The sequence below is a fragment of the Gossypium arboreum genome, chromosome 13, assembly GCF_025698485.1.
Source record: "Gossypium arboreum isolate Shixiya-1 chromosome 13, ASM2569848v2, whole genome shotgun sequence".
NCBI classification, from domain to species: domain Eukaryota; kingdom Viridiplantae; phylum Streptophyta; class Magnoliopsida; order Malvales; family Malvaceae; genus Gossypium; species Gossypium arboreum.
This window is the reverse complement of record NC_069082.1, coordinates 895,545-909,071: the sequence shown is the minus strand read 5'-3', so window position 1 is coordinate 909,071 and position 13,527 is coordinate 895,545.

The following is a 13,527-nucleotide window of genomic DNA, read 5'->3' as shown; positions in this document are numbered from 1 at the left end:
TAATATAATAATATTAAAATACAATAATTAAAAATAATATTATATATAAATATATACAATATTCACATGTAAAAGAACAATGTATACTAATATATAGTAATAATAATAATAATAATAATAATATAATATTGGAAATAACAATAATCATATTAAATAAGGAAACAAAAGAGGACCAAAATGAACTAAAAACAAAGCTTTGGGGTAATTTTAAAAAATAAAGGGAAAAGACCTATTTGAATCTTTGGTAAAACCATGGGGTATTAAAAGTGCAAAATTTCAAACTTTCCAAAACGCTGCGCATATACTGGGGTTAAATTAAAAACTGAGCAAAATTCTAGGGTCAATTCATAAACAAACATAAACCTAATTTAAAACACTAAAAATGCGGAAGGGCCGATTGCGCAAATAGCCCTTCCGCTCTTAAAAACACGCGGATCCTTGCTGGGGCGGGTTGGGTCGACCCGACCCACCCTTGAAACGGCGTCGTTTTATTGGTTAAAAGGGGGGGGACCAAAACGCACCGTTTTGGTCCCCTATATAAGTTAAAAATTTTTATTTTTTCATTTGAAACAGAAGAAAGAAAAAAAAAGGAAGATGAGGAGAGAAAAAATGGGCGGGGAAAGAAGAGAGGGAAGGAGAGTTCCTACCACGGGGGCGGTCATGAGACGATCACGGAGCTTCATGCCGGCGGCCACGCCACCAATCGTGCACAGTGGTAGGAGGGGTAAAATTCTAAATTTTTCTTCTTTTTTTTTTTGCTTTTATTATTTATATTATATTTGTATATCTAAGTAAAAAAAAATTGGATTTTTGGCGTAAAATCGAAAAGAAACGAATCTAAAAATCAATAATCACCTCGGTTTTAGCTTTGATTTTTAGCACCTCGTATCTTCCGATTTGGTGCAATGTTTTGGTTTTGCGTTTGAGATTGATTTTGTATGCTTCTTTGCTTTGAGGTTAACCACGTTTCGCTTTTGATTTTCTTTTTGGAGAAAAATTTTCCAACCCCCTTTTTACATCAGTTTGAATGGCCTTTTTATAGCCGAATGTTCCAAAGAATAGTACAAAAATATTGTCTCTTCTATTGGCTACTGCTCTGTTGCTGCTGTTGCTTTATTTTCTTCTTGCAGGTATAGAGCCTGTTGGCATGCGCACGGGGTGTGGCGTACAAGGACTGTGGAGGTATGGGACTGTTGTAGTGGGGGTATGGGGCTGTTGTAGTGGGGGTATGGGGTTGCTTCATGGTTGTGGCGCAGAACAAAAGAGGGGGGGACTTAGGGTTGCTGAGATATTTTGTGTGTTGGGCTAGGTGGGCTTTTAGGGTTTTTGTATTATTTGGGTTTTTTAGTTTTAGGTTTGGGCCTTTCAATGTGGAAATTGGGCCTATTTTGATTTTTGGGCTATTGTAAAATGGACTTGAATTTTGGTTTTTACTTAGGCCAAAAATTGGCCATTACAATGCTCACTGGTGCTTGACAATTTTTCTCCTAGTGTAATAGGAGTGCTAGCAAGTTTGCACTTTGACATGCTGAATTTGCTTAGAACTTTCAGTGCAAATGCTTGCTGGCTTATGAAAATGCATTGTTCTTCCTGATTTACCTCCATACCAAGGAAGTATGTCATCAAACCAAGATCAGTCATCTCAAAAATGTCTTGTATTTACTTCTTAAAGTCTTCAATTAGCTCTCTTTTGCTGCCAGTGACTAGCAAGTCATCAACATACAGAGACACAATCAGCAGGGTCTCATTTTCATCCTTCTTGACATAAAGAGTAGGCTCACTTATGCTCTTTGTGAACCCGAGCCTTGACAGATAGGAATCTATTCTGTCATACCAGGCCCTTGGAGCCTGTTTTAGGCCATACAATACCTTCTTGAGCTTATAGACTGTGTTCCTCACAAGAGACTTTAAAACCTTTAGGTTGCTCAATGAAGATTTATTCCTTGAAAAATCCATTTAGAAATGTTGATTTGACATCTAATTGATGCACTTTCCACTGTTTCTGAGCTGCCAAGGCAAACAATAGCCTTATGGTGTCCAATCTTGCAACAGGTGCAAAGGTTTCAAAGAAATCGACCCTTTGCTGCTGACTGTAGCCTTGCACAACCAACCTTGCCTTATGCTTGTTCAGTGACCCATCTGTATTATTCTTGGTCCTGAACACTCATTTGACACCAATAACCTTTCTATTTTCTGGCCTATTAACTAGCTCCCAAGTGTCCTTCTTTTAAATCATCCTCAATTCAGCTTCTATAGCTTCTTGCCAACAGCTCTCTTTTGCAGCTTCATCATAGCAGGAAGGCTCAACCCTGGTCACAGCACACCTTTCATAGATCTCTGCTAGTGTCTTAGTGCCCCTAACAGGTGCATCATCATAGTCATCATCTGCTTCAGCTTTAATCTCAGCATGCTGCAGGTTAAGGTCATTCTGATCTACCTCAAATAGACTTGTATCAGTTCAATTCCATTTCCAACAGCTTGCTTCATTGAACTTTACATCATTGCTTACTATAATATTTTTGGTGGATGGATCATGGATCCTATAACCCTTTTTCAGATTGCTGTAACCAACAAATTATCCTGCTTAGTTCTCTTCTCTACTGGCACAAGTGCATAGCACAAACAACCAAACACCTTCAAGTGTGAGATAGTTGGTTTTTGTCCAAACCAAGCTTCAAAAGGTGTCTTATCTCTGACTGTATTTGTTGCAAGTCTATTCAGTAAGTAAACAGAAGTGTTTACTGCCTCAGCCTAAAAGTTGTTAGGCATTTTGGCCTCAAACAGAAGGCACCTAGCCATGTCAAGAACTGTCCTATTCTTCCTCTCACAGACACCATTCTGTTGTAGTGTGTTGATTGTTGTTAGTTGGTGTTGAATCCCAGTATCATCACATATATTTTGGAACTTCTGAGACACATACTTGGTTTCATTATCTGACCTTAAGCATTTCAGCTTGCAGCTGGCTTGGTTCTCAGCCAATGCTTTGAATTTACAAAAGAAGTCAGCAACATCTGATTTTTGTTTCAGGAAGCTTACCCAACAAAATCTGGTACAATCATCAATGAACAATGTAAAATACCTACTGCCATTTAAGGAGGTGGTCTTCATAGGTCTACAGATGTCTGTGTGAACCAATTAAAGCCTCTATTAGGCTCTCCAAGCTTTGTTAACAGGAAAGGGCAGTCTGTTCTACTTGCCAAGCTGACAAATCTCACATACACCCTCATTTGGCTCGATTTTGGACATGTCTTCAACCAAGCTCATTTTGTGCAACAAACCAAGTGACTTGTAGTTCACATGCCCCAGCCTCCTATGCCACAAACTTGACTCATCAGCCTGAGCTACATATGCCTTTGGTTCTAGTTGATTTATATCTAAAATAAAACTTCGATCATTCATGGCTAGTATTGCTAGCACTTGGTCAACAGCATCTTTGATCACACAAGTTTTGCCTTCAAAAAAGAGAGAGTAGCCCTTCTCCAAAAGCTGACCAACACTCAATAAATTTTGGTCAATGTCAGGTATATAAAAAACCTCAGAGATAGTTTTGTTACCTGACTTTGTGCCAATCATAACCTTGCCCTTGCCTTTGGCTTCGAGGAGCTCACCATTCCCAATTCTGACTTTGGACACAAAGGTGGCATCTAGCTCCTTAAACATACTTTTTTCTGAAGCTATGTGGTGTTTACATCCACTATCAATTAGCCATATCTTGCTGACCTTGTTTGAGCTTGTAAAACAAGAAGCTGTAAAGATATGCTCTTCCTGTGTTTCAACATCTTCAGCAGCCTGAGCTTGACTTTGGTGGTGTGGCTGTGCTTTTGGCTTGTTTCTGCACACTTTTTCAATGTGGCCTAACTGTTTGCAGCCTTTACACTAAATGTCTGGCCTGTACCAGTAATATTTTTCAAGGTGAGTGGTCTTCTTGCAATGAGCAAAAGGTGGAAACTTCTTTTTGGTAGGTTCTTTCTTGCCTTTCTCTTTCTTTTCTGTCCAAGGCTTCTTGCCTTTGAAACTTGAGCTCGAGCTTGAGCTTTCTCTACCTCTGGCCTGAAAAGCTCCCTCAGAATACTCCTCCATTCTATTTGCTCTTCTTTGCTCTTATGCATAGAGAGCATTTATCAAATCTGTCAAGGGAATAGCTGATAAGTCCCTCGAGTCCTCCAAAAGAGAGATCTTAGATTCATGCTTCTCTGGCAGGGTTGTTATGACTTTCTCAACTACCTTCTGATCACTAAAATCATCCCCAAGCAGTCTTATATTATTGACTATGGCCATGATCCTGTCAGCATACTGCTTGATAGTCTCTGACTCATTCATCCTCAGATTTTCGACGTCCCTTCTCAAGTTGATTAGTTGTTGTTGCCTAGTCCTCTCTGATCCTTGAAACTCCTCTTTAAGTTTGTCCCAAGCCTGCTTTGGAGTGTCACAGGCCATTATCCTTATGAAGATCATATCTGAAACTCCACTTTGAAGGCATGATATGACCTTGTACTTCTTTGCACAGTCTTCATTATACTGCCTGATCTGAGCAATGGTCGGATTTGCTCTCAAGGGAGGTGGCTCTGTGTCTTTTTAGACAACATTCCACAGGTCATGTGCCTGCAGGTATGTCCTTATTTTCACAGCACAAATATTGTAGTTTTCACCAGAAAAAATAGGTGGTGGTGGTGGTGAGAAGCTCATCTTTGCAGCAACTAAAACAAACCAACAAAATAGCTCCTGCTTCTTTCTTTCAAACACGAGTCAGCCACAAAACAGTACACAACCAAGGCCCTCAAAGATAACAAACTCTTGATACCATTTGTTAAGTTTCAATCAAATGATCAATGAAAACAAAACAAAAAAAATTTGTGTTTGAAAGCTTAAAACAGAAGCAAAATCGGATGAACAAATTGAGAGAACAAGTTGGCAACTCTCATTACTTGAAAAGTTCAAATTACATGTACATAAGTAGAAGAATTACATAGTAAGAAAACAAAGCTTGCTTGTGCAAGTATCTAAGCTGTAAAATCAACATAATTACAACCTAAAAGCTACTAAATCAGCTAAGCATCTAAATAATCCTTAGCAAATACAAAAGGTTACATTGAAACAACCAAAGTCAACTATCACATGGACATGTCTATCGAATTACTCCTTGGACAATAGCATGCTGCAGCTGTGATGCTCGGTCACTTGCTTGCTCCTGCATGGTTGCATGGTTGCATGGTTGCATGCATGTTGCTGCTGTAGTTGCCACCTTTGAACACACTTTCTTGAGTAGCACTGTAGTCGTCTTGTTGACTGCATCTATTTTACTGTTTGGTAGTCAATTTTTGGTTGCAATGACATAAATAGCAGCATAAATAGTGAATAAGGATGATGCAAGAATATTACCTTTAGCAAGAAAAGAAAAGTGGACGTTGTTGGTGGTGATTGAAGTTGTTTTGTCCAAGGTCTCAACTATTCCATTAATTATGAGTTCAGTTCTTGATTTTTTGGTTATTTTAAGTAGTAATTTTATTTTTTTTATTTGAAGATTTTATGTAAAAATATGAAAATTCAAAAATATCATTATAATGTTCAATTGAGTCTTAGTTCGAGTGGCATGGGCATTGTTATCAATGACAAAGGCATGGGTTCGAGTGCACTGAAACGCATTATTCTCCTATTTATGCTTTAAGGAAAAGCTAGAAGTAGTTATAAGTATTATATTGCTTCGAAAAATATGATTGAGCTAATGACAAATGTATATAGAGTATAGTAAGAAATTTTAAAACAAATATATAAAAGAAATAGGCCCCATGATAAATTTATAACATTACTTGTGGAGTTAAAATGTGCATTACTAGTGCACTAAATATTCAACGAAATGTATATATTGATAATGTATTGAATACAAACTCATTTTTTACCAAAATTTCTCACATTTGTTTAATAAAATATTATTTTTTCTTTACCAAATTTGGTGTGTCATAATTTAATATAAATTACTTAGTTGTTTTAATGAAACTCTTTTTATTCACTTTTACCTAGAAATTCTCAAAATCATTTTATGGAAAATTTTCAATTTTGAACTAAACTTATTATTATTTGGTACATTAGTAGTGGAAAATTTTAACTCTACAAATGAAGTTGAGATTTTATTATGTGTCCTTAAGTTGCATTTAAAAATTAAAATAAATAAATAGAATATTTGCCAAAATCTCAACCTCGCTTGTGAAGTTAAAAGTTTTCAGCACTTAGGTACCAAATAATTATCCCTATTATTATTGTTATTATTACTACTACTATTACTATTACTACTTTACCTACTCATTGTTCTCTATAAAACCATGTCCTCTCACTAGCCAATTCTCTATAAATCGAGAGTAAACAAAGTCGAAAGAGTCCATTATTCCTCTCTAATTCCAATCAATGGCCTCTGAAATCTCCGGTATCACTGAAATCACTGAAATCTCTGAAATCATGCAAGAGAGTTCTATAGATGATGTTAGATCTAGCAATACTTCTCTCATCTCTAGTGCTAATGACACTATGAAGAATTGCTCTAACATTAATCAAACTGCAAATCATAATAAGGTAACCTATTAGCCAATTTAAATTCCTCATAATATATGTATTCTTTATATAGTAGATTATTCATGTCAAATTTATCAATTTTTAACCCTTTTTTCTTATTTTGTTAAGATTCTCCATGTAAATCCATGCAAGGTCGAATCAATCGTTAAAATTCGACAAAATCTGGTGATACTTTTAACAAAGAATTTCATTTCAATTTATCAACTTTTTATGTTTTTGTGTTTTTTTTTTGTCTTTTTTAAGGAATATCGTCAGGGAAATTATCGAAAGAGAAGTTTGACTGAAACTGGTAAAAAAGAAAACGGAAGAAACATATATTTGAATCTTGAGTTAACTCCGATAAGTTCGCCCCCAAAAGATTGTTTATCTACTAACCAATGTTTGGATACCTCGTCGACATCACCAACGGCAACGTCACGCATGCTTCCGAATCAACAAGATTCTTCTGGTGAAGAAGTTGAGTTCAGCAACACAACACCGGAGGAACCGTCACTTGTTGTGATGGGTTGTTCTCGTTGTTTTATGTATGTGATGGCATGTGAAATCGACCCTAAGTGTGCCAATTGCCGAACCACTGATTATCTTGTGGATGTAATTCATGATAATCCCCCTAAGAAACCAAGGAATGTTTAGTTTATTTTAATTTTAATGTTGTCCTCTATAAGCAAGATGTTGCTTTATTAGGCTTAAATTTTAAGTGTTGTTTTAGGTTTTAAGTTTAATGTTGTTGTCCAAACTATATATGTAATGTTTGGTTTCTTTTAATGTTAATGTAAGTTTTAGTTTTAATTTTAATTTTAATGTTGTTCTCCAAATTATCTCTTAAGTTTTAATTTTAATTTTGTTATCTAAACTTAAATTGTTGTATCACTCCTAAGTGTAGGATTAAATTGAAAAATTAAAAAAAAAAAGAATTGAACTATAACATAACTTGATCCTTTTAGAAAACGAAGGTACACTGACAACTTGGTTGCAATTTTAATTTATTCCAAGTGAAAAATAAAATTCTTGATGGTTTCGAAACTTGCAAATATTGCCAAGACAATTCAAAGCAGGAGCGAAGTTAGATTTTTTTTTTGTGGCAAAATTAAATTGTATACTTTTATAATAGTACAAATGCAATTTCACCATTTAATAGTTTATATCTTTATAATTTTAAAGGATTAAATCAAAATTTTATTATTTTGGGGATAAAATGTAATTTTACCATTACTAATTTAAAATTTTATAAATTATAAAGGAGTCTAATAAAAAAACTTTCTATTTTAGGAGAATCGGGCCCTTACCAGCCTGCCTGGCTTTGTTAATGATTCCAAGATGCAAAAACTTTTTGGCATTGAAAGCAATTTAAGTTTTAAGATTTGCTCACTTTTTAAAGTTAACAATTTATGTTCTTGTTTTATTGTTATTTATCTCTAATTAAATAAATAAATTAAATATTTTTCTAGTTTCATTCTCTATCCACTTCATTCTAGTAAAAAAGTTAAATATTTCTTTTTTTTTTTTTTTTAAAAAATTGATTTTTTTTTAATTTTTACTGATGTGTCATCACCACATCAACAACTATTTTTGACATGTAACGCCACATCAACATTGTAACAGTCAAAGATGAAAAACATTGGTTAATGGGCTTAATTGATGCAATTTGAGAGTTTGAAGGCTTAATTGAGTGTGTATTTTGCAAGGGTTTAATTGTTTTTTTGGCCAAAATTTAGGGGCTTTTATACCCCTTTAGCCTTTTATTAAAAAATAACTTTTAGAAAATGATTTAAGAAAATTTGTCAAATAACATAAAATAGTTTAGGTAGAATTATCCAAACACTAGAAAGTATCAATTTTTCTAAAAAGTCAATCCATTTTTTATAAATCATTTTCGAAAAGTTGTTTTCAATAAAACAAATGCAACCTAAAAGCTTTCTCCAAAATCATAAGAAATAAAGAAACTTGAATAAAATTTGAAGAACACCGCTTCAATTCTAAAAAATTGGCCTTTTGATCGTATTTAATTAAAATGCATGGGACTAAACTCATTCTTCAAGATCAAGTCTAGAACGTCCTTGATGTGGAATCATTAATCTAATATCAAGTCTTGAAGATCCTTAGATCAAAGCTCTCCTAATTTGATTGTATCAACATTGTTAGAGTTATGTGACCTGAATCCCGTTTGATTCGGCCTGAACAGTTTGAGGTGCAACTCACTTGTTAAAGAAATAAAATAGAAGGCAAAATAGAGGATCTGTGGGGCCGAAGGACCGAGGCCGTAGCCCACCATAGATCCCCATCCACCACTAAACTCAACTAAAGTGCAGGCGAGCCCCATGGTGCATGATCCATCTTGCACAAGTTGAATCCTTATAGGATTATACTTTTTCTATTAGAAATTGATTACAATAGGTTGTTTAACCCTTAAAATATGTGTAGTGGAAAACTTCTTGTATTGTTGTTTTTCAACATTAGTGAAATTCTCCTCATCTGCCCATGGTTTTTCCCGATAAGAGTTTTCCACTAAAATCTATGTGTTATTATTTTTCTTTCTTATTGCTTTGTGATCATTCCTACTATCATTATCGACGGATAGTATAACAAACACAAAGGAGGTTAAATTCGTTCTTTAAAATCAAGTCTTAACTGCCCTTAAAGCAAACCCTGTTGACCCAAGATTAAGTCTCGAAGACCCTTAGATCAATTCTCAAGCAATCTCAAGCAAATAACCCTCCAAACCATTCTCAAGATCAAATCTTGACGACCTATAAAGTTGATTGCATCTATCCAAAATTAAGTTTAAATAACCCTTGGATCAAAACTTCATTGTAAAAAAGTATCAAAGGATTTATTCAACTAAAATTTTATAATTTTTTTATTTTTCTAATTTTCAAATCTTAATTTCGTCTTGAAATTTGTGTGTACAATTTTAATCTAATTTTAATTCTTCCATAGATAATAAAATGAAAATTGGTTCTTTTTATATATTTATTTAATATAGAAAAGGTAAAAAATTATAATAATTATATTTATTATTTTGTAAAAAGAATGAGTAGTTTAGTCATTTCTCAATAGAATTTGTGTTCAGTTGACTCGACATTAACTCAACCAAAATAGTATAGATGCATATAAGTAGAATTAAGACTTACATTAAAAACAAAATTCTATAAGATAACAATTAAATTGATACTAATTAAGTGTGTAACAATAAAATAATTATAATTACTAAATTTATAGTACATTCATAATGTGAGTGTAAAAAATTATGTAACAAATATATATAATAAAATTCATTTAAAAATAAATGACGTTGAAATGATAAAATTAAAAGTTTGATATTAATGTGACTTGAGTTCAAATCAATGTAATCAGTTCTGGTCCGTGCACCGTTCTAGTAATAAACTAGCACAATCAACTCCCTTTTTCATACCAGTTAAAATTCCAATCTATTTCGTTTAATTGGGGTTACACCAGCTCGAACATTGTACACCAACTAATGCATGAATAATATTAAAAAATATAAAATTTCTAACTTTTACCATTATGGTAATAAATAATAAAAACTTTTATCAAAATATTGTGCATAAGTTGGTGCATGAATATTTTATATTAGAAATTTATTTAATATTATTCGTTTGATATTTGTAAATATTTTAGTGATATCCCTACTAAATTGATGTCCAGTTGATTTATTATACCAATTCAATTAAGGACATAATATAAGTATAGATAGATAATAACTCGTACAAAAATGTTCAAATTATTTTATTTTTTTGAAAGGATTGTTTAAACTAATCCTATCTACATAAAATCATGTAAGTAAATATTATATTCTAGCTATTGTGATATTTTATTGGGATAAAACTCAAAATTGTTCATAAATTTTGATTTAATGTGCCATTTGATACATCAACTTTGATTTAATGTAATTATACACATGAATATTTAATTGTGGTTGAAATGTATCCTTGAAACTCTGATTTTTATTCAATTATACAAATTTAAAAAATAAATACATCAATTTATTTTTACATTGGATAAATATAATTATTTGTGTATGTAACATATAAACGTACGATTGTGTTACATCAATAATGGTGTTGATGATTTATGAAAATTGAATCAAATCAAAATTTCATGTATAAAATTGAACAAAATCAAAGTGTATGTTTAACTTTACACATTAGACCAAAATTCATGTACAATTTTGATATTTATCCTTATTTTATTTGAATATATATTTATTGATATAATTTTGATACAACCACCCATAACCCTTGAACCGAAATCTTTCTATACTAAAAATAATATCAAGCCGACTAAATTAAAACTCAGTTGACTATTTAAATATTCTATATTAATGGTCACACTATTTAAACTGAATGGAAATTTGTTATTAGAAAGCTAATATGCATAAAATTTTAATAAAAATAATTTAAACTCTAAATACTTCAATATTCAAAAAAAAGAAACATTTAAGCGTAAAATGAAATTAAAAAAAAACAAAGAAATGATCATTATAATCAAGGATGAAGTTAGAATTTTTTTAGGGTAATATTAGATTGTACATTTTACGATAGTAAAATATAATTTCACCATTTTAATAGCTTATGTCTTTATAATTTTAAAGGATTAAATCAAATTTTTATTATTTTAGAAAACTAAAGTGTAATTTTATCATTACTAATTTAAATTTTTATAAATTGTAGAGGGTCTAAATAGAAAATTTTCTAATTAAAGGGAGTGTGGCCTTGCCAACCTCTTGACTTCGCCATTGATTATAACGCCCTTTCCAAATTTTTTCAAAATGATGTGGAAAAAATAACGTATAAATGAATTAATACCTCAATAAAAGAAAATAAGCTAATATTAGAAAATAAAAAATAGTAATTAAAAGGAATATTGTTATAATATTAATATACATTAACCCAAATTAAAAGAAAAATCTCAAATTAAAAGTTAAAACATGAACAAGAAGCATTATTTAGAAACATTAGGATTTGAAATCCAAAAAATTTATTTCAAACATTAAATTCATTGAAGAGATTTAACCTAATTTGAAATAAAAACAAAATGTTTTACAGAAATTATAGTAAATAATTTATTGCAAATAAAAGTTGTAACTGTAATTGTAATTAATGAGAGAATCACAATATTAAAATCACATTTAAAGTCATTTAATATAAATATTATTATATTGTAACTGACATTGAATGGGTATCGAACCCCATGTATTAATTTGATAATTAAGGGGTTCATCATCTCAAGTATGTGTTGGGTTTAAGTTGCAATGCAATTATAATTTTGGCCTGATTAGTATAGGTATTATTGTCAATGTAGGAGGATGTAGGTTTAAATACGTTGAAGTGTATTATTCTCCTATTTATAAATAAATTGATAAATTATTTGCGATGAAAATTAAGAAAAATGAATGATAACGCCTAAATAAAGTAAAAAGGTTACACTGAATTAATGGTTGTGTGTAGATGTATTTATTATATAGTAACTGCTAATTAGGATGCAGTCTAAGTTTACATCAAATTTCATCAAATTTCAGTTTAAGTTTTATGTGTGCATCCTAATCAAATTTACATTTCAATTCAAGTTAACGTTTGTTAATTTTACACGTAAATTATATATTAAGATTTTCGAAAATTTTAAGACCTCAAATATGAGCTTCACCTGAATAATAGAGGGATAGCAGGGGTTGTGGCACTCCCCCAAAGAAAATGACAACTTTATTTTCCTTAGTTCCTTTAATTTTTAAAAATCATAAATTAGTATAATGATAAATTTACATTTTAGTTTTTTTTAAATTTTTATTTATTTTAACTCCTAAATATTTTTCATTTTTCAATTTTAATTCTTCCAAAATTAGTTATACAATTCGATATTTATAATGATTGATTCTAACAATGAAAACATAGTAATGAGATTAAAACGCTTTCTTTTGAACAAGAATAAATGCAGTCCATTGAAGAGTAAGGCATGGTGACGGTGGGGAAAGAAGACGTTAATCCTCTACAAATGGGAATTTGCTGTTTTTATGTCTGTTTGTGTAATTACAACGGTTACTAATATTTCCCTTTTTGGATTTTTCCTTCAATACATTAATGCTAATAAAAACCTCTGATTTCATTTCAACTTGTCACCTTTATATTGTTTCAGTTTCTATTCCTTTTTTCTCATGTATAATTTTTTAAATATTTTTTAAATTATTAATATAAAATAACGAGACATATAAATATATGTTTGAACAATTATAATGTAAAATTCAATCAATATAATATATAACTGATGAATAATTAGACAAAATTCATATAAGGCATATGCACAAGGTAGAGACTAAGGAGATCCACACGGTATAAGATGATGGGGCCCAAGGTGGGGGGATGGAGACTCACATATTGCAATTGCTAATGGTGGTGGGTCTTGGGGCATACACATAGAGTGGGAGGGAGACCCACACATTATAATTGTAGATAGTAAAACTTGAAATCCAAGCTTTAATATTCGAGATCTTAACCTTTGTCAACTATATTAATAGTTTATATAAATCGGTCTCGTGAATCAATTAATATCGTTATTTTATTTTAAAAGATAGAAAAAATCACATATGGGTGAACATACTTTTACTATAAAGACTTATCAAATTAGTCCATCTATTATTAAATAAATTAATTTAGTCATGTAATTGTTAAAAGGATGAAATAAGACCAAATTTTAATAGAGTTAACATTTATTGTTTAACAAAGTTTTATTTTAAAAGCTCTTTTATGTTTCCATAAATGAAATGCTTTTTGGAGTTAAACTACAAATGAAAAGAATATTTTCATATTAGTTTTACACAAAATGTTAACTCTGTTATAATTTGACATTATTTGATTCTTTTAAAAGTACAACGATTTAATTGATCCATTTAATAATAGAGATACTAATTTAACCTAATCTCTGTACTAAAGAGACTTCACATGTACTTTC